The sequence below is a fragment of the Lepidothrix coronata genome, unplaced genomic scaffold (genome assembly GCF_001604755.1).
Source record: "Lepidothrix coronata isolate B3197 unplaced genomic scaffold, Lepidothrix_coronata-1.0 Scaffold74, whole genome shotgun sequence".
In the NCBI taxonomy this organism is placed as follows: domain Eukaryota; kingdom Metazoa; phylum Chordata; class Aves; order Passeriformes; family Pipridae; genus Lepidothrix; species Lepidothrix coronata.
Genome location: NW_016690254.1, coordinates 3,490,644 through 3,499,880, shown reverse-complemented (window position 1 = coordinate 3,499,880; position 9,237 = coordinate 3,490,644).

Below are 9,237 nucleotides of genomic sequence, written 5' to 3'. Positions count from 1 at the left end.
CACATATATATTTATGTGACTTAATCTTCCTCTTTTATTTTCCCTTTGTCACAGGAGAAAACAAAAGCCAACGGAAAAAGGGATAAAACAGCCAGCTATTTTTAGCAGTTTGTAAATGGTTTAGAAACAGGTTGTCCTTTCTGTGCTGAAAATGAAATGAATTCACAAGTCACTCAGATTCTTTATTTTCTCTTTAATAAATAGCAGATATAATCAGTTTTGACCCCCATGAAATACATTGTCTTCTAAAAGAAAGTACCTCAAAATTCAGAATCCCAACCTCATTTGTTAAGAGAAAGCATGATATTTCTTTTGGATTTTCTGCCATGTCCACTTTCAGTCGTTGATCCTCTGACTTTATCCTTTATGTCATGGCTGTTACAGACTCTTAGATCTCTGCTATCTACTCTCAGCATTCCCAAAGCAAAACTCAGGCTGTGACTCAGAATAAATTTTACTATAGGCAATAGGATTTGTACACTGTAATGCAATGTTTGTTCAGGGTTTTTTTTTTTTCACAATCTTATCTATTGACCAGAATCCAGATTTTTCTGAAGACTCAGATGCATCTTTGTTCCAGCCTTGGAGCTGGTAAATCCTTCACTAGTATCATCTTACAGTCTTTGAGGGTCAAAGGGTAAAGGATCAACAAAATAAAAGGAATTATATGGGGGCTTAAATATGAAAATTAATGTCTGTATATATATGCACTAGAACTATTTTAATATATATAAAAGTCTAGCAAAAAAAAATTCTGTGTTTAGAAACACAGTAGGTTAATCAGAAGTGAGTTGTCAGGTACCTGGTATGCCTGGGGGATATAGTTGTTATAAATGTCTCCAGTAATTGCCTTGACCCCCATAAGGGACATATTCTTTGTATGTGTTGCCTCTTAGAGAGATTCACATGTTCATACCTGCTGGAAGCTACTGTCATCATCCATGGCTGACTACTTCCCAGGTATAATAAATATCTGTTCAATTTTCAGTCCGTGCAAAGCAGGTGCATCTCGAACAGATATCGGGTACACGTGTTTGGAGGCTGGTGAATCAATAAGACAGTGCCTCTTGGGCAGGTAACTATTGTGACCTGCTTGAAAAGGAGGTCACTGTCAAGGGTGCCTCCAAGGCATAATCTGTTCAGCCAGCATGCACACCAGCTTCAGACGCTGATGGCATGGCAGGTTTGTTTTAGAACAAACTACTAGGCATGTAACTGGACTCAGGACTGCAGGGTGGAAACTTGTTCAGGCAACCAGTTAAGTCAGTCTGTCTTAAAGGTCACAGAGGCTCTATAATAACAAAGACCTCATTGCCAAACTGTGTATTTCCTTTCCATTTTGTTCTCTTATTTATTTTGTCTGCTTTAGCTTTTCTTCTCACTGCTTTTCCCCACAGTGAATTACAGCCTGAGCTTAGATAACCTCAAATAGATCCCCTGTGAGGAAGTTACAGTTTTCCATGGTCTAAATCTACTCTTTCTTCATTGCACAGTGCAGAAGGGGTCCCAGCCCCAGTGCCACTGGGACAACCTCCAAGCTGATTGCTCAGTGCTGGGGTTCTCTGACACTCGGGTCTCCAGCAGAGGAACACAGGACACTTAAACTCAGGGCATTTCTCTCTCTCCTCTATACAGTTAAGTGGTGTGTCTGGGGACAGCAGGTTGACAGAGGGTTATATAAATTGGTCTTGTGACTTTTATGTATATATATATATACATATATATATATATATATATATATACACTTTTATACATATATATATAAAATTATTCCTGGGAAAAAAAATACATAACATTTCATGGCAAAAGTACTTGACAGCTCTGTGTTGGAAAATGTTCCTTATGATGTAAATGTCCTTAAAGTGAAAATTGTCAAAGGAAAAGATCATTTTCACATAATAACAAAGAAAGGCAAATTATAGGGTTACTGAGATTCTGTTTGAATTCATAGAATCAAAGACTGGTTTTCAAACTATTTTTCAGCAAAAATTAAGTGTCTTTACCTTTAAATAGAAAAATGAAAGAAAATATTTTAAAATTATTTCTACTAAAGATTTAAAATGCTTCGATCTGAACTTTTGGGTTGAATGGCCCATTCATGGAATTTGACGAAAAATTAGAATGGCAAACTTTGGATGCTGATCAAGGACAGAAAAACCATCTCTTCTTCAGCTTTCATGTTTGGTTTTCCCAGATTTCTTCCATGAGTTGCCATAGTTACCACTCAATGGAGGGAGTTACTTGAGAGGCAAGTGAGCAGCATGTTGCTCTGTCTGCCCTTCATGCATTGCTATGTCTGCTCTGTTGGTATCAGGGCACCTTCAAGTTCAGTGCTCTGCTCCCGGTACGACACCAGGTCACCCGATTGATAAGGCAAAACTGGGTGTGTCTTTGGTAGTTTCTACACGACAGCTTTATTTTGACAAACTGGTGCTTCACAAGTAAAACACTATTATAATATGGTGGAGTACAGAGTAGACTTACTCTGTACTCCACATATAACCTACATATAGAAATGTAGGTACCAAAACATGTCCATCTGGAGTTTGTTGGCTGTTTGCTGGTTTTTTTAATGCTTTCAGTTACTCTTTGTCCAAATATTGGCCTGAATACAAACACGTTTTTCAATTCCAGTGGGTTGTAAGTGTTCAGAGAGACTAGCAACTCTAAATTCTTATGACACACTGACTTGAGAATGTTAAGATGCCATTGCCTGAGAGAAAATTATTTGGATTGATTTTATGATGTATGATTTTATCATGTTTGTTTATTGTATAACCCAGGCATTTGAGTTTAAAAGTTCTTCCAAAAGAAGCAGCTAACCTGGTATTTATTTTCATCTTTTTCAACCCCCAGAAGCTAGAAAACAAAAGATATGTATTGTACAGTTAATAGTAAGGGTATCCAACCTGCTGAAAATTTCCTTACACAAAAATTCCTGTAAATAAAAATTCCTTTAAATAAAATCCTGATACAATTTAATTCAGAAATCTCATGATTTTATTCATACCTATTGTGGTATACCACATGCCATTTGTAAAAATCAGCTTGAAACTTTAAGAGCAGATGATTACACATGCCGCTTTTAGACCTCAGCTGCAAAAACTTTGTATACAATTCTCCCACGTTTGTATTCCGCATGACAGAATTAATGAATACAAGAATAATAGGCCTCCAAGGTGATTTACATGCATTGATTAAATGTCAGCACTGAAATGCAGTAGGTTCTATTGCTACAGATGCTGTGAACAAAGATGGGAGACTGTAACCATTGGTTAAACAAGTTGCTTATCAATTCTTTTTAGCAAAGAATTAAATTTTCTTGTTTTTACCGAAAGGATACTCAAGTAATAACACATTTTGAAAGCTATACATAAAGTTATTTAGTTTTGAAAATGCAACACATATTATTAATTATTTTACTGTATGCTAATGTGTACAGTACAGTAAAGCTGGGGAAAATACTAACCGTTGCAACATAAGAAAGAATTCAAGATGTTCATGCAATAGTAAGTGATTGATATTAGAGGAAATTAAATTAAAACCTTACCTCATTATAACTTAATAGACAGAATTTAAAAGTGATTATGGCATGAAGAGAGATTGTTCAATTAAGTCTCAGTGAAAAAAGTTAATTTTCTGTCATTATCAGTATATATTAAATATCCATCCTAACCACAACAACAACACATCTAAGAACAAAATCTCCTAGGAGACTACATAACCCATGAGTGAAAAGAACCCCTTCACAACAAATTAAAAAAAAATATCAATGACAAAAAAATGTCAAAACTACTTCAGTATGGTGCTCTCTCCAAGTTTCAGTTCCAGCCTATAAACAATGTAGTATTGTCCACACATGATGTGTTAAGTACAGGTTAAGTAGGTCTACACTGTAACAGTCAGACCAACCCTGTTTGACTACTGGTAGCAGTTAATAATGATGGGACACTATTATGTTCATCTAAATCATTTATGCAAATTCAAAATGATGATTAATTCAAGTATATCTGAAAGAATGAACCTTTGGAATCTATATAGATATACATATAAATACACTATTATTGTTTTTCCCTAACTGGTATAATTTAGCATGTACTGACTCAGTAAGGTGTTTTTCCAGTCTCTCCATCTTGACTAAATCAGACATCGAGGAACTGTAACAGATTCTTCCTGGTGCTACAATTACCTTATTTTGATCACAGACAAAAAGACAGTATGTCACATCACAAGTAGTAATAACACAGAATAATTAAGGCATACAGGGAACTGAGCTAGACAAGTAACAAATATAGAAGGAGTCTGATATCAGAGATCTCTGAACCAGCAGAGAAACAGGTGGTAAAACTCTAAGTTTGCTTGTAGGCAAGAAAAGCAACATATTTGCTCTGAAAAAAAATCAACTAGAATTTAAGATTTAGATAGCAGACATGCACATTTTAAAAAGGGAATGTACACACCGCCATTAAAAAAGTTAAGAATTTGCATATTGGTAAAGATTTGGTCTCCGGCTTAATACACAATTATTAAAGCTCTCCAAGGAGGTATTACGTGGCTGTGTGTATGTACAACTGCAAATTACAGCAGTATAACAACAGTTGGGGAGGGGGAGCTGAAATACGTTCTCATGTATCAGTATTACACAAGTTATTCCTGACCAACTTCAGAAATTGTTCTGTCCCCTGTTCTCTTCCAGCTCCTGACATTTCTGAATGATTTTTCTGTTGTTAGAACAGTAGACTGGGTAGTCACATCTGTGATATTTGGTCATTACTTCCTTCAGGACCAGGAAGAGGCCATGATTCCCAGTTCTGAGAGTATAAGTGGATGAAGAAGCAAATATTACCAAATCGTCCATTTATTTTTAGTGTCATAAAAATTTGGGAGGGGGGGGGGAGAGTAGAGTTGGTGGGAAAAAGACAGATGGCTTATAAAGACATCAAATAGTTAATTTCCAGTTGTTCAGAAAAAAAAGAGGCTCCCTCAGGCTTATACTACAACTTGGTATTTATTGAACTTTAAGCTACAACCAACAGGCTGCTTAATAACAATTCATGCAGCTGTCAATCTTTTTGACCAATGTCATCAATATTTCATGCTGCCAAATAACAACAATTAAGAACCAGGGCTGGAAGAAGCACTCAGGGCAAAAGTGTTTCCAACACTATAATGAAATCGACGGTGTAAGACAGACATTTCCAGGGGGCATTCAAAGAAAGGCTTTTCTATGTTTTTCTTTTCAAAACAGTGTGAATCAGTGTTCTTTATTACATGCTCAAAGTAGTCATGCACTGGATAGATTTCATAATCTCAACTCATAAAAAACAAAGAAACATATTTTTTGGAATGCACATTATTAGATAAACTAGAATATTAACCTGAAAGTAATACCTAGAATTTTATAAAGAGTACATTTTTTCAAGTGTTAATTGAGCATTTACATCTTAGTAAATGTTTACATTCAGCATTAGCTGAGGTATCTGTCCTCCAGACCGAGTGAGTAAAAACAACCAGTTCTATAAATTATTTTTTAAAAACTTAATTTCAGTGTTCGTATTTCACATTAAACAGACCACAACAGTAGTTCTCCTTCCCATCATAAACATAATCGCAGACAAATGCCATCAGTCCAGTTGCTCCTTCTTCCTCCAGCTGTTACTGCTGAGCATGATGCCATATAGTTGCGGGACATCCCTTAGGTCAGTTGGGGTCAGCTGTCCTGGTTGTACCCCCTTCCAGCCTCTTGTGCACCCCCAGCCTCCTCACTGGCGGGGTGGGTTGAGAAGAGGAAAAGGCCTTGGTGTTGTGTCAGCACTGCTGGGCAGTAGCTAAAACATCAGCTTGTTATCAGCACTCTTTTGGTCATGAGTCCAAAACACACCATCCTACAAGCAGCTACAAAGAAAATGAGCTCTATCCCAGTCCAAACCAGAACAGAACAGAAATTTTTCCTGGTTATGAAAATATAGGTCGTGACCGTTGAAAGTATCTCTCCTATCTTTCAAATTTCAACTACAAGAAAGAAGGTTTTCCTATTATTTCCCAGTTCTCTTTATGTTCCTGTATGTGGATGGCACAACACCACTTCAAATATTGTGTTAAGCTTCCAGTTAATAAATACTTGCTAGATGATTTTATCTCCTAGGAAAGTAAAACAAAAAAAAAGGTATTAGGTGCCCCAGGGTGCTCCTTGATACTGAATCTCTGTGTTCATGCGGAAATGAGTTAAGACAATCCAATCTTCCCAAGGACAGGTATGTTCCAAACTTATATCACTGGATGTCATAGCTTTTATTGAACAAGCAGATGGAGAAACACATGTGGTAGGCTAGCGTACAGTTTAGGCTACAAAGCCAAACTTTTTCACTAATAGCACTATGAACATTTTGTCAAGTGTGTTATTTGTACTTCTCTTCTGTCTACAGAATATACCAGCAGTTCAGGACCTCTTTTGGACTATCTTGCATCAAGAAAAGGCACATTGCATGGCACATAAAATCAACCTATTGATGCGTTGGGTCAGCAAAGTATATGGATTTGCTCTCTGGAGTTGAAGACTAAAAGCTAAAACTTACTAACTAGCATTGCATTGAACATGTTTCTATTCTGTTATTGGTTGTGGGGCAGAAGAAGGTTTGTCTGTATGTGCAGAATTTGTTAGACGATTAAAGGTGATTTGTCTGCTCACACAGACCTGCAATTCAATGAAAATTGCACCTTATCTTCTCATAGTGGGTGAGCCAGATCTAGAGGAAGGTAACCTCAACAAATCAGTTTTCTGATATAGTAGAATAGAATGAACTCAGCACCTTCAGAGAATATATTTGAATATATATTCATAGTATACTTACAGTTTGAAAAGGTTTGGAAAAAGCATTAGGTTTGAAATGCCATTATTTGCATGGTCCAAACAATATACATATTTCTGAACAGAAAATCTGCAAAAATAAAACCATGGATTTATAATAATAAAATGAGACTGAGAGTTTTCATCTCCTTGAGTTTTATAAAAGCAATCTAGTAAGGATAATTTCTTTGTTACATGTAAAATAAAGGCTGGTTATGTTTTCTTGGATTGGCTTAAATTTATAAATTATGCCCAGAGCAAAGTCCCCTATAAAAGCTAAGATGACAATTTCTGGAAGATTAATTAAAAACAAAAACATTAAGTATTCCCCTAATCTAGGAAATACAGCCTATGATATTTTAGAGGAACATAGGTTTTTAATCTCTTTACCTTTTATCTGATTCTCCCAAACTTTTTTTCTGATCAGTATGCAATACTGTTCTCCTTGAAAAGTTTAGAAGACAGACACTAGTTATTCAGATTTTCAAGGGCTCAACTCTTCTATAATTAAGATCTGACATTACCATTACTGAAATGATACTACCCTTAGTAGAAGCTCAATCATATCAGGAATGATGTCATTTTGTTCAAGTGTCATTGATTTTATTAATTTTTCTATTTGTTTGTGGAAGAACTGGGAGTTATTTAGCTGACAGATCTTAGTTCTCTACATTTCACATCCATGTCAGGCCCCATCACTCTAACACTGAAAAAGCGATCAAAGAAATTCTTATAATTAAAAACAAAGGCAAAGACTGATTCTGGAATGTGCAATTTGCAAAATAACAGCCCCAGGTATTAGTGCTTAGGTTACCACAATTTTCTTGTACCTTCTCTCTTCACCTATTTTTGTTATTTTTTCCCACATCTTCCTTTTCCTGAGCTACACCCTGGATCTGGACAATTTGTTAGAGCCAAAGAATGGCCTGAGACCTTGATTACACATGGAAATATATTTCAGGAGTTATTTCTTTTTCAGTTGATGTAAGCAATATCTTCCACTGCCAATGTACCTAACAAATGTAAAGCAAAATGGTTCTTTTCCTAGAAAGGACATTATCATAATAAACCAATTCTTGCTAATTTATATTTTTACAAAGGCATCTCTTCTAGATGACCCTTTGGCTGCTGAATATTACAGTTAAGTTGGTACATGCTGTTAAAAATATTGCTCTATTTTGCCTTTAGCAATCAGGCAGCAAAACATTTCTCAGCATGAAAACGAAATGATAAAGATAAGGCAGTTAATAATTGCAAGATATGCCACTGTATCTCCTGTTATTAAAATGAGTAACATGAGAGGATTCGGCATACATATCCTTAATTATTTTGTCCGTCTGTTGAGGAAATAGAGGACCAATGTAAAAGAAAAAAAATCACAAAATCAGGGTTTTTTTATGGAATCTTTTCTTTTTATTCAGGGCTTTTTCCCTGTACTAAGGATCTATAATTTCAATTCATTTTTTAGTACTTTTACCAATTATTTAGACAAATTTAGCATATGCCATTGCAAATATTGGGAAAGTTAATGTAATTACATCTGGATTTTTCATAGGCACCCCCCAAAAAAATGGCTTTTTTTATACATAAAAACCTGTATTGTACCCTCTGTGACATCAGCACCTCTATCTACCCCTCCCATAGCTTCTGTTCCCATGACATCTTGAGATACTGGTGAATAAAGTACACAAATCAGAGAAGAAAATAAAATCCTTCAGAAAACGACTGCTTGATTTAAGAATAAGATTATTGTACTCACTCATTTAGTAAAAGTAACCCAGCCCAGATAGAATTAGGCAACGTATCAAATGCTCATGAATAAAATTAAAAGCCCTTGTTCATTTATCCATCTAATCATAAAATTTGATTGCATAAAAATATTCTACAAAAATTCACTATTATTTGGACACGAAATAGAAGCTTTACATACTTAATGTGTATTGGAAGACTATTCCAGCAATTTACTCCCGTAACTTCTTTTAATTATTTCAAAAGTGAAAAAAGGATAAACTGTCTGCAAATGTATTTACCATAGAGATAAAGAACTTGCCCAGGTATTGCTTGAAGGGATTGCTCTGTCTTCTAATTTGATATGTGCTGTATTTAAACAAAACTGAATTAATATTTGATTATAAGCCTTTATGGGACCCTAAACGGCATGTGTTAGAAAGGGCCCAGATTCAAGAAAATGTGCCGGCTGAAGAGGTTCTGTTATAGTGTTCTTCAGACGGGATACACCATTTTGTGAACAGCAGACCTTTTGGAAGGTAAAAGCTTTCTGCTTCCAGAAGTGTGTCCACCTGCAGCACTGCTTCTGGGAGCACTGCTGCTGGCAGCTTTCCACTGCCTCATCTCCAGAGGTCATGTACACTCAGTCTCCCTTGATGATG